Source organism: Anarrhichthys ocellatus, unplaced genomic scaffold, assembly GCF_004355925.1.
Source record: "Anarrhichthys ocellatus isolate YVR2014 unplaced genomic scaffold, GSC_Weel_1.0 scaffold19, whole genome shotgun sequence".
Taxonomy (NCBI): domain Eukaryota; kingdom Metazoa; phylum Chordata; class Actinopteri; order Perciformes; family Anarhichadidae; genus Anarrhichthys; species Anarrhichthys ocellatus.
In genome coordinates this window covers 1,917,252-1,928,506 of record NW_022280049.1, presented here as the reverse complement: position 1 = coordinate 1,928,506, position 11,255 = coordinate 1,917,252, and the positions used below count along the sequence as shown (strand labels likewise).

The 11,255-nt window shown below is 44.1% G+C and overlaps 1 protein-coding gene across 1 annotated transcript in view; it reads right to left on the bottom strand.

The window, feature by feature from the left end:
• The window catches only part of nexmifb (neurite extension and migration factor b), a 49,102-nt gene extending 39,998 nt beyond the window's left edge, over positions 1-9,104 (bottom strand). The window contains exon 1 of the mRNA XM_031857668.1: positions 8,962-9,104. The gene's annotated coding sequence lies outside the window, so the exon portion shown is untranslated. The remainder of the gene's footprint in view (positions 1-8,961) is intronic.
• Between the last annotated feature and the right edge of the window lie 2,151 nt (positions 9,105-11,255).

The window sequence follows — 11,255 nt, the reverse complement described above, 5'->3', positions numbered from 1 at the left end:
CTCTCTCTCTCTCTCTCTCTCTCTCTCTCTCTCTCTCTCTCTCTCTCCCCCTCCCTCCCCTGTGTTTGTATGGATCCCAGCTGCCACTCGGAATACCAATTACTGTAGGCCCAGGAGTGGGGGGAGGAGAGGGAGAGAGGTAGAAGGAAAGGGAGGATGAGAGAGAGAGAGAGAGAAAGAGGGATGGTGGGGAAGCAATGAAGATAAGGAAGTAGAGAGAGGGAGGAAGGTGGAAGAAAGAGGAGAAGCAGAGGAGTGGAGGGAGGGAAATAGAAAGCGATCCAGGAGGCTTGTCCTCACTTGGTGGCCGGGAGAAGAGAGAAGCTCAGAGGAGGGGGGGGGGGGTCTTGTGAGGGAAAATCAAAAAGTGTCTTCATGTAAGACACTTGCATCCCTGATGCTGTGACACTCTTGCAGCTGACACACAGGGTGGGGAAATCAAAGGGGACCTTTTTGTGGTCTGCCACAAATAGGTGCACACCCCCCCGCCCCCCCCCCCCTGCACAGGAGGGAAGGGAGAAAGCGGGAGGGGGGGTTGTTGAGTGTTTCACAGGTAACATTTTCTCTGTGAATTCCTGGGACGAAGCCGCGTCTCCCATTACAAGATATTTGTATTTGATAAAGGGAATTGGACCGTGGAGAGCTTTTGGTTCCAATGACACTCCCTCTCCCTTTCTCTTCTCTTCTCCAACCACCGCAACAATTCTCATGACAACCATAATGAGCATGCTCACATTCTGCACGATACCACTAATTTGAGAAATTTCCAGCACAAAGACATAATTAGACAAACTAATTAGACGAAGACTTCGCTGCACAGAGATCCTCCGCAGTTCAACTCATCCGCCTACCTGCCGATGACTAAAATAGGAAGCGGCCGTCAAGCCCATCCATGCTTATTCCCCTCAGTTAGTGCGGTGAGATGTTTTTGAGATGGCGCACAAGGGAGAATAACTTGATCCCTCCCGAGGGCTGCCGCCGCTCCATAGCAGCAGTGTCTTTGTTGTGGCTTTAGTGTCACATAAGGCTAACAGGTCTTACCCAGCCACAGATTGTCTTCCTATTTTTATCTGAGGCAGCGACATTGTCTATAGATGCTGAAGAAAAAGGCGCCTGCGAAAACAATCTGCGCAGGCCAACAACTACGTATATGTATAAGACATATTAATGAATCAGAGAGAGGCACTCATATGCCATGAACACTTTAAAATACACAGAGTTCCGATTGAGGTGTTCACAATGAGCTATAGGTGAAGTGGTGGGCTTCCTAATGAAGAATATGAAGAGAGTACTTAGAGAGAGTTGGAGAGGCGAGGGAGGTAGAAAGGTAATTGATTTTAAAAGTGATGGGAAAACCCACAGGTCTCAGGAGGGAGCAGCAAACCGTCTCGACGGATACAGAAACCCCAGCTGCCTCCAAGAATAATGGAATTAATTCTTAGTCTGATTTAAATACATTTTATAATGGGAACTTAAATTAACATTTCCTAAAGCCCCCAGAGATGGAGTCAAAGTGTAAACTGTTACATTTCTCTTTTTTTTTCTTATCTCGCGACAATGGAGCCTTTGTCCTCTGAATAAGTGTTCCTTGTACTGTACGTACTCTGTGTTATCCAAACAACAGCGGTCGCGGTTATCATTTTTGTACAGTGTAAGATGAAAAAAGCATCTTATCATTACATGAATGCGGACTGACTCGTGCATACACAAAAACAAACATCCATGCCCACATAAAATCTCAGAGGGCCAAACAAGCATGTGCACACATGTACGTACAAATTCATATTTTTGACTGTTGGGTCGGCTGTCACTGCATTCACTGTCCCAGTAGGCAGATTTGTAAGAGTATAAGAGGGAGAGAGACAGACGGGTGTTTTGTTATTGCTAATTTTCTGTCGGTTCACTAAATCCAGGTAGACTCGATGCACCTCGGGATTAACAGTCAGCACAGAGGGCTTCTGTAAGCACTGGCTGCCCCTCAGGCAGCTAATTTATACACACAAACACACACACACACACACTGTGATACACACACTATGCACATAGATACCTTACCCCACCTCTCCAGAGGCCTCATCACTGGAGCCCAAACACTGCAGCAGCATACATCTTTGATAGTGAGTTTTAAACCTATTAGATCATATGGCTATAAAGTATGCATGCAGACTGTACACTGGCTCTCCCCTAACAAAGAATTTCTCTCAGTGGAATCACCTGCATAAATAAACCATAAGCAAATCCAAAATAGTGCACACAAAAGGCAAAAAAGGCGTGCTCATACGTGAGCATTTATACACACCTCAGAGACCAGATATCAAAGGAGCGGGTTGTACACAGCGTCATTTGAATATAAAAGGAAAATACCTGCTGTTGTAATGCTCCCAAAGTATTTATCCCATTGTGACAGAAACATCCCTGTATGATAACCGTAATAGAAGCAGCAAAATAAATGTGAGATTACTGGACCATATGGATGAGGGGCAACGATGTACTTTCTGCTGCACATTCATACTGTAAACATCGCATTAAAACTGTGTTTTTACCTGAGGTTTGGTACAAATACCAAAGTTTATCTACAAATCTTTACTTTATCTACTTTACTTTGAGGAATATAAAAATATTTATCCATCTAAAAGAAGGTCAGACTTCTCGGTTTGTTTTGCCTTGGACTAAAATCAATGTTTATTTTCATTATCAATTAATCTGCCAACTATTTCCCCAATTAATTATTTGGTCTATAAAAAGTGAGAAAGCAGGGATCCATCAAAATTTCACAGAGCCTAAAGTGGCGTCTTTAGATTGCTTGTTTTTTTCTGACTGAAGGTCCAAAACCTGAAGATATTCTGTTTCTTTTAAAAGAAGACAAGAATAAACAGCAGTTGAAACTTAGGAATATTTGACAATTTAGCTCGAAAAAGAAGATTTTTTTTCTGTCGATTGACCAGGCAATTAATTGACTTATCGCTCAACCCTATAGTCTTAACACAAAGCGACCAACCAAGAACTTACTTCAACGAAATACAGTCTAGAATGAACTAAAGTATGATTCTAATCAGCAAATACATGATTAGAAGTTCAGTAAACAACACAAAGGATCTGACAAAGCATTCAGTGCCTTCAATTCTTGACACATGAATCGGTACTCAAAAAGTTAAAAAAGGTCAGAAAGATTCAATAACTAGCCCGAACCATAATAGTCCTTAATTCATCCTATAATTTTATATAATTGTAGAACATCACCTTCCTGTTTTGTCTTTTTTTGGCAGTGCAACAGAAAAACATGCAATCATGTAAATAATGTAATCAAAATTGGCATTACACAGAAAGCCTGGAAATTATTCAGCAAAATCCAAATATCCTGAATTCCAACAGTATACAAGATATGACAAATAATCTCGTTACGCTGAGATGCATATTTGACTCCTTCATTTTACTGGCTCAACTGTGATAAATGTGGACTGTGTTCTGACAGTGCCGCTGAATGATGACTTGGGCAAATGGGTACGAAGAGCACCGAGAGACGGTGAGTTGAAAAATGACTATTTAGGCATGACATAGCTCCAGTACGTCACTGAGAATGAACGTGAGGCAGGCATCCTGGCCCTTTGTGTATCTTTATGTTACAATAGGCTATTTGTGTGTGACAGCACAGACTGGGTCACAATATGTGTGCGTGCGTGCGTGCGTGCGTGAATGTGAGAAATAACAGGAGTCACCGAGCTGAAGAAAACCCAGAGCCAGCAGTCATTCTATGGGGCTAACACACACAGGCAAACAAGCAAGCATACACACAGCTGTACATTCTAGAAGTCAAGGAGCCACACCACACACTTCATACACCCTTCTGCGATGCATCTGAAATGAGAAGTCCTAATTATTATTTCCATTGTGCCCCACTCCTGTGACGAGGACCACTAGCTGTGAATGATTATAATTATTACCCGTAGTAGAATAGCAGTCATGCTGTTGTATCATCAGCAACATCATCCAACAGATCAGGGTCAAATCCAACTTGAAATTTATGTATGCAATCCAATTCACTTAAGATATTCAAAAAACATTTCTCATTTGACTTCTGCTTAGATGTGTCGCACATGGATTGTGTTTAGCCTGTGGCGGGTGATGGTAAATGGAAAGTAAAGCGCCGTTCGTCAGCTGACTGTATCTGACAGAAAGACTATTGCAACAGGCTTTTGTCATTCTGCTTTCCACATGAACCGTTGCAGTGTGAAAAAAAAATAACTATTCAATTCCATTATCACTAATGTTTGATTAGGGGCGCAAATGGCGCAGTCTCCACAAACAGCAGCACAATTAAAGTGAAATGAATCACGGCGAATCTTAGACCGAACGCATGGCAATGCCATACATTTCAAACCCTCAACTTGTGCGCGGTGAAAAGATGCACGGCAAAGTATAGCCTGTCTCATATTTGTACATAAATTCACAACGTCGTTTAGAGTAGCAAACAAGCCCGTCTTGAATGGCTGGTGATTATGTACAGCAGCAAATAAAGCGTGGTTCCTTTCTGAGGCACTGGTGGCTTGTTAAGTGGTGAACAGACAAAACAGCATTTAGAAAAATGAAAGGTGCAGGGAAACATCCAGGGCACAGCCAGCTTCTCTCCCATTAGAGACAACACTGTCTGTCTCGCGACCGTTTGTTTGTTCCAACTGGCTGTGCGGGGAGGACGCACCCTGAACCCCCCCCCCCACCACCAACAGTAACAATGTCTCTCCCTTTTTTCTGTCCCCTCTCCCTCTGTCTGTCCAGCCCTTCCTCTAATCTTCCCACCAGGTCCAGCCCCCTCTCCTCTGCAGCTCCTCTGTTTTCTCCTCTCTTATAGTACACCCTGCCCTGTTTTTGCTCTTTCTCATCATCAACCCCTTTTTTCATCTCCCCCCCCCCCCCCTCCTCCTCCTCCTCCTCCTCCTCCCCCTTTTCCATCCACCAAATCAAAGATAAGGCTAATGAAGGTGGCTTATTATTCCAGCATTCGGGACCCTGACAGACAGTATACACTTCTAGCGCAACATGGATATGCAGCTCCTCCGGCCCATACATGAGGAATTTGGGTGGGGGACATGTTCAAATTAGACAAGGGCCGATGAATCTATTAGTGTTATTATATAACAAAAAACAGAGCTGTTATTGCCACTGTGTGTGCCATTACAAAGGGAACAATACATGGGAGTGCACTGTGTGAAACCAATTAAAATCCAGCCCCGTCATATAGCTTTCTCTCTCCCGAGTCATGTTGTGAATATGCTGCTTTCACACCATTCATGTCAGTGCACCTGTGTCCACTGCATTAAATCCCAACCTCTTTCTGCTCCTTCTCAAATTTCCCAGCGTCGCATCTCACTATCTTTTTCAAGAATCCCATGAGTTGAAATACAAGGGGGCCCGGGAGAGTGTGAGCAGAACAGGGGAAATTTCACATTATCTATCCATCTGCAATATAAGGGTCTGATGTGGAAGCAGGAAATGAGCTATGAACGTCAAGCCTGCGTGCTCACGGTCCCAGTGGCCACCAGCCTACATATTGAGATCAAGTAGGCAACGCGGAGAGTGGTTTAATAGACCTCATTTTAATTGGACTTTTATTTGTTAATGGCAGAAATCCTGATGCATTACTTTAATTATCATGGCAGAACTAATTCATGCCCAACGTGGCTGGACTTGGCATTTAAATTGCATCCAACTGCCTTTTTCTCTCGCTCTTTTTTTAACCTCCGATCCCCGTACTGTTGCTTCGGCCTTCGACAGGAATTTCTCTGATAGGACTTGTAAGGCAAGCGATGGTTTAAACCCTCGGCGTACTTTAACCAGCCAGCTGTCATGAATGAATCCAGAGAAAGAGGAGAGGAGAGCTCTGAGGCCATTTTTTCCCTAAAAGCGCTGGGGCCCGCCCAGATCCTATATGTGAGCATGTCCACGTTTGCCAGGCCCTCAGAGTGCAGAGCAGCCCTCGTCGGTTTGGCTGCTGCTATGGAGGGAGGGAGGGGGGGTGGGTGGGGAGGCACAGCTCCCCCTGCAGAGCGCTGGTCCAAGACAACCACAGGCAGCCTCTGCTCACATCTACACTCAGCTCGGCTCTGTCTATACCGGCCAGCAGCCAATCGAGGGAGGGATCCTTAATGTCTTTCTGATTGTGCTGTTTTTAATTCATTACATGACTGGGCTGTAACAGTTTTGCCTCAGTGCCTCACGCCTCGTACTGACACATATTTCCTAAAACGGGGCATTCTTTAAAGTAGATTAGCGCAGTTTGCCTGTCAGCTACAGATGTCATTTTTTGCCTCTCTCAGCCACTGTGTATGTGTGTTTGTGTGTGTGCGGCAGGATGCGTTGGAGTGTGTTTACGTGTGTGCATGAGCATGCCAGTAGCATGCGAGCACAAATGCATGTCTCTTCCTGGAACAGCTCCCGTCTAGGGGGGGCAGAGCAGGCAGCAAAGAGCTCAGCAGCGCCTCAGTCCCTCAGGACACGCTGCAGCTCTCTCCTCGCGGCAATGAAAAGCAATCAGAGCCCAGCCTTCTCCCTGGACTTACCTCTGCCTTTAATTACAGAACTCAGCAGCGGCAGCAGCACAGAGAAAGACCGCCTCCGCTGGGCCGCAGCCAGCATGTCACAGCCCAAACACAGGGCTGGGGTCCACGCAGCAGGCCTCTGCATACAGTGGCCGGACATAAACACAGTGTGCTTAAACATATGAGTTCAGCGTGCTTCTACATAGACTGGGACAGAGCCAAGGTGCTACTGTAGCAACACAATGTGCAGAAAAAAAACTGCATCGCTCCAGACATACAACACAGCGAGGCTCCATATCGGCAGGAAAAGCCCTCACTGTATGTGCTTAACAAGATGTTCTGTATTCTGACATTTGTAAATGTCAGAACTTGTAGTGATCAGGCAATACCTATTTACTAAGAAATGATCAGTCACACCGCAGTGTTGCATCCTTATCCTTATCGTGCATTACAGTGATTAGAACATGCAAGGTGTGAAATATTCAATCAGAAACGTGATCCTCATTTGGGACGAACTGTTCAGAAAAGGGATGATTGATGGGGATCAGTTCATTCTGTGTAATTGAGACTCTGTCCCGTTCAACAGACGGGTACTAGAGGCTCAACACATGTACCTAAGGCTGAAGCAGAGGAGAAGCCACAGAGCACACATGGGCACGGGAAGATAAGAGACTATGTACACAAGCTGCTGGTTTTATTGCTGCAACATAACGCTCGGAAAAGCATTTTAAACACATTTTCAGAAAACCTTCCAGCGCTCTCCTTGCTACTGTGGAACAGAAGCATGGTGTCGAAATGTGTCACTGGGCTCAATTTCTCACCCAATAGGAAAGTGAACAGAGAATGGCACAGTGAAAGCAATGAGACTGACCAGGAGGAGATGTGAATGACGAATGCTGTTCAGACAAACCTTCCACAGCGAGCACCGGTGGCTCATCACAATATGAAGACACAGTTTGATATGATAGCTCTTGTTATTTTCCGCATCTATGATCTGCAAACAAGGACAGGCGACCAGAGCAAGGAGGCTTTCCCCCTGCCACACGTCACGTAGCCTCGGGCCCAATGACTGCACACATTATCATGTATGTTAATGACACCCACATCAACGTGTCAACTCAATTTGGCCCTCTTAAAGGCTCCCTTTGACTTAATCAATGCACGGCCTTCCATCTGGTTTCAACTGCTGTCCTCACATTAGAGAAGGAGAGGGCAGTGACAGGCTGCCCCACCGCTTTAGCATGACATTTCATTTACTAAACAAATCAACAACAGGTACCCAATGCATGCTGAAAAGTCCAAAACACCCTGTCAAATAGGCTAATAAAAGCTCCAAAACAGAAATCTAACCAAGTCATGTCAGGTCAATAATAGCTGAGTGCAGTGCAGATTATTAATTGTGGCGATACATTTCACCATGGTCTTATTTGAATTTGAAAATCCCATTTTACAAAGCATTCCAATAAACATCAGCCAAGTCTGTCTGATTAAAAATGTAATCCCATTAAAACCTGGTTTAAAACAAAGTTAACAACTGATTCTAACACCTCCACATAACCACAGCACATAGGTTGTTATTATGGGCTGCAGCTCATTATTCTCTAGCAGGGCTTGTCTGGCTCGCAGTGTGGCTGACTGGGACATCCAGTAAACATCTGTCATGAGGCATCCTTAAAGGGGAGCGCAGACACAGCACGCCACTGATCTAGTGACCCGACAGTGCAGCTATTCACACATTCCTTGGTGCACCTGTGTGTGCTCTGCCATCATGGTGTTTAGACCAATTTTAGGAATGTGTGCTTATAAACCGTTTATGCATCATTTATTCGCCTTATCACAGTGGAGGGGCCTAGCTGTAAGATGGTGTTATCCCATTGGGTTTCAATAGCCCATTCATGAATCATTCATTAGTTTGGACCACAGATTATTCCCCCCTTTATTCATTTCTTATTCATTTTGGGGCAGCACTGCTCGGGATGCATAGCGTTGATTCAAAATGACGTCCACAGGCCACTGTTTGCCTTCAAAACACACAAACAGTGCAGGGCAACTGGCTTCTATATGAACAACCACACGTGGCATCTGTATTCGTGTTGAATTCCCGAGCCTTAAGCGAATAGGTCAGTGCATGTGCTTTGAATAAGTGGGGGTATTTTTTCGCAGGGAATGGGTAATCGATGGAGCAGAGACGAATGAATGTAGGCTATACGACAGCTGTCCCAAGGAGGCTGAGCAGCTACTACACCGCATGCTTGGTGTGTTCTCCCTTTGAATAAAATGTCCGATCAGATCGAATCAGGCAAAGCAGGGATACAAATCAGTGTGTGTATAAATCAAGCTGTCATGTGCACACCTAACAGAGATCGCTCCCTATTCAAATACACACGGCACGCTGAAATAGCAGCATAATAACGTTTTCACTGCCTACCTCCAGAGCGTATGCGCCCAAACTGCGTTTTTCCCCCGTCGCAATGGGATCCTTCTCGGCCGCTTTGGACAGTAGTATCAGAGATGCGTCTTTCCCCCGAAATGCAAACACTTCCCCTGCATGTTCCCCCCCCCCCCCCCCCCCCCCCCCCCCGCCACCAGCAGCGGCAGCAGCCCGGGCCTCCAGTAATAGCAGGTGGACGCGCCTCTCAATGATGGAGACAGCGCGACTCTCCTCTCCCCCGCCGCTCCATTTTCAATTACGGAAGAATTCGTATTCCAGGAAACGCGCTATCGGGCAGCCAGCATGTCCTAATATCGCCGCTATTTCTCAGGGGCCGTCGCCTCTCAAACTCCCGATTCGCGGCGCCCCCTCGCCTGTTATCTACGTTTTACGAGATGCTTGATGTTGCCATTGTCACGGCGTATTTTTTCTTCCTTTTTTTTTTTTTTTTGCAGCTGGACCTCTCCCCCTCCTTGTGGCGCGCAGTCTCGTAGGCGCGCACTTTGCCTGCTCCCCCTCCGATTCTTCTCGGTCCGACCTATGAGCGCGCACAGCCAGCCGACGCAGGGCCACGCACTGCTTTGACGGACGCGCTGAGCAAATCAGGTAGCCCACTCCAAATAGGACTGTATCATAACAGGGCAACTGCAATGACATGAATAATGAATAGGCTACTCATGTATGCCTATGCTGGATGATAGGCCCACTCATAACACTTACCGGACTGGAGGCAATATTTGGATAGACTTGAGTGTGTCTCTCTCTCTTTCTCTCTCTCTGACAGGAGTTGGGTGTGCATTGTAAAAGAAAAAAAAGAGAGAAATCAATGATCAATCGATAGCATAGATAACATACATAGTTAATTGTAATGGGAAATAAAATGGGATATGTATAGCCAAATATCAGTTGATCTTGTCCCATGTCCTGCAGTTACAATGCGCAGGTATGTCCCCTGAGATCTCATGGCTACCTGATGTACTGTAAACATGCCAGTCAGTACACAAACACCAGCACTTTCCTCCTTTAATATATTTTGGAAAGCTTTAAAAGGTGCATTCATTTATATACCGTTCTTTCAAATAAATCACTACTAGCAAAAAATCCTAATATACGCTCAGTTGTTTAATAAATTAATCAACAATAGACAAAGAAGTCATCAACAACTCATTTGATAATCTATTCATTGTTTTTCAAACAAAATGCCAAACATTTGCTGGTTCAACCCTCTAGATTGTGATGACTTGCTTCTTTTCTCTGTTTTATATTGCTGTACATTAAATATATCTCTGGGTTTTGGGACATCTGAAGACGTTACCTTGGGCTCTGGGAAGTTATGGCGTCACTTTTATTGACTATAGGGCTGCAACCAACTATTATATTCATTATTTATTAATATGACATTTATTTTTTCCCATTAATTGTTTGGTCTAAAAAAAAGAACTTTTTTATAATTTTTCCCTAAAATCCAAGTTGACATATATTTAAACTGCTTGTTTTGTCTGTAATCCAATAAATGATATTATTGAAGTTATTGATGGATTAACGTGTTCATCCCTTTAATGTTGCAGCTGGTAAAGGTGGAGGACTTTTGAATGACTTAATATACTGCTGGGTAGTGTAATATTTAATAATATATCATCACCTATTAGTTTATTTATATGCTCTATTAGTAATATGAATCTAAAAAGTAACATACAAATGTATTGGAGTAAAAAGTACAATATTGGACTCTAAGTAGAAGATAAAAGTTGCATAAAATGAAAATATTCAAGTACCTCAAAATTGTACTAAAGTACAGTACTCAAGTAAATGTACTAGTAACATTCCACCACTGACTATCATAGCAATAGAAGAAAGTATTCACAATTGAGAAATTGGTACCAGTGAATTTATGGCATTGTAGCTTAAACAATGATTGATACATTATCTAGATTGATCATTTGTTGATTGACCTCATTGACCTTGTTGTTTCAGCTCGAGCAATACAGCAGGTCCATTATCTTTAGATATAAACATTCAGTCATCTTGAGTCTCTTCAGTTTCCGTCCTCACTGATGTGAAAGTCTATGTGCAATCTAAATGTGCAGTAATGCCCAATGAAACAGAACCGCTAAACTAAACAATTTATTAAAACTAAACAGTTGATTTCCTGTCATGCAAATACGCAATTGAGCCGTAATAGCCTCCAATAAAACAGAGACTACATCTGTCCTTCTGCTGCAGCTCGGTCACACGCATTATTACTGATATCACATGTAAAGAACTTGTTCTGTGTGTTCATGCACACGTAC